Source organism: Palaemon carinicauda, chromosome 8, assembly GCF_036898095.1.
Source record: "Palaemon carinicauda isolate YSFRI2023 chromosome 8, ASM3689809v2, whole genome shotgun sequence".
In the NCBI taxonomy this organism is placed as follows: domain Eukaryota; kingdom Metazoa; phylum Arthropoda; class Malacostraca; order Decapoda; family Palaemonidae; genus Palaemon; species Palaemon carinicauda.
Genome location: NC_090732.1, coordinates 103,812,554 through 103,814,565, shown reverse-complemented (window position 1 = coordinate 103,814,565; position 2,012 = coordinate 103,812,554).

Genomic DNA, 2,012 nt, shown 5'->3' with positions numbered 1-2,012 from the left:
GTAATAAAAAAAGGAACAGTGCATAGCTATTTCTTAAACGAGTGTGTATATAGGCGTGTATAAGTAGAAATAGAGAAAACGCAAATACAATAGGAAAAAACTACAACAAAATATAAAATGATAAGAAAACAAATAAAGTAGATACGCAATGACCGGACATAACTGAATAGATAAAAAACCAATGCACATAATGTAGTTGTAATTAATTTTGCATTTCAATTGCAGCATTTTTAAAATTTTCTATTTATTTATTTATTTATTTTGTTTTTTTGGGGGGGGGGATTTGGGCCATAAAACCCGACGCTGGGACAAGGGAGGTCATTCGGCAAAAAGGAAGAAAGACCTGTGAGCAGCAAAGACCCTTACGTAATTCCGACAGTGCACTGCGTAGCCACCATGAGGATTGTCTTGTTAGTAACGCACTGTCTTTTTTTTATTCCTATAAGTTAGCTTTGTTGGGCATTACTGAGCTTGCATTATGCCAACATTGTCCTTTGCAATGAATGTCGCAAGACAAAAGGGACTAAGAGATCTGTTGTGTATCTCTGAACCTGATGAACCTGTCCAGAAATCAATCTTCTTAGATTGTTTCTAATTGACTAGGCCTAGATGTGTATTATTTATGAAAACATTAAATAATTTCTGTTTTTTCCTTTATATCTTCGGTTTCTTTATGCGTGTAAGCATGCTATTCGGCGATTGTTGTTCATGTTGCTAGAGTGGACTAAGCTGGGCATGTGTTAGGAGGGGCTGGCTGGTTAAGTCAGTGACCTTGGATTGTTGTACGTTTGTACCTTATGAATCCCAGGCATTGCAGTAGTCGTATAATAAATTCTGAATGACAAGATTAAGGAAGCGCTCGTTTCCATTTATTTTACCACGATAACATTGACGATAAAATCTAATGGAAATTATAGATGGCAATGGTACAAGAATAGAATAATTGCTATCTTATCATTTTTCCTGGAGAGGAAGATAAATTGAAAAGTCATAAGTAGAAGAGTGACACAAAAAATGAGGGTCTGTGGATGAGAAGGAGGAGCAGGAAGAGACCGAGGAGAAAGCGTCTCTCTCTAGAGTCTAGTGGACAAGTAAATCAGCGGAGTTGGGGAATGAGCAGAAAACTTCCCTCGGCTTTGTAAAAATGATGCTATTTTACCATTCTTGAAATTTGTTCATTCTATTCCTGACTTGAAAAACAAATTTAATGATTTTTTCGTAACAATTTACCCTTCTAAAAATCAGAAAATATAAGAGAAAAAAAATCACAATATTCGTTATCTATGGACTACCTAGATTTCCTCTTTTGAATTCTCTTTTATTTCTTCTTATAATAAACCTTGTACGGATGATCACCAGTAAAGAAGCCAGCCCCAAATGCGGTTGACATCAGCATTGTGATTATCGTTATGATTGCTGTTGTTGTGGTTGCTGATGCAGGTGGATTGTGGTCAGGTAACAAAACATAACACCAATTCAACGTTAAGATGATCCTCAAGTGAAAAGAAACCACTAAGTAATCTTCTATAATAGCTGTTTCGAATATCGATCCCTAGCTAATGTTCAGGTAGCTCATATAAAGAGACCAGGCGATAAAAAAACAAAAGTAGATTTAGCTCTGTTTTGTTAAATCCTGCGTACAACTGCTGCAATGATTATTCAACGTCTCTCTCTCTCTCTCTCTCTCTCTCTCTCTCTCTCTCTCTCTCTCTCTCTCTCTCCGTTTCTTTAAAACCTTCTAAAGCTATATGAATATTTTCCCCTCAATGGCTCTAGTTTTCATTTGAACTAGACTTCAAAGTTTAAAAAACTAGTATTTTAATTGATGTCACCTTATCCCACAAAACATGGCCTTTCTGAGGTAAAAAGACGAAATTAGCACAAGAAGATCCAGTGAAAATACAAAGGGTAGGAAGGAAAGAAGGAAGGAGGGACGCGAGTAAGAAATCCCAGGAGGAAGAATGCCGGGTACGATGTGTACTTTCTCCTAGGAGCCACCGAGAATAAATGCC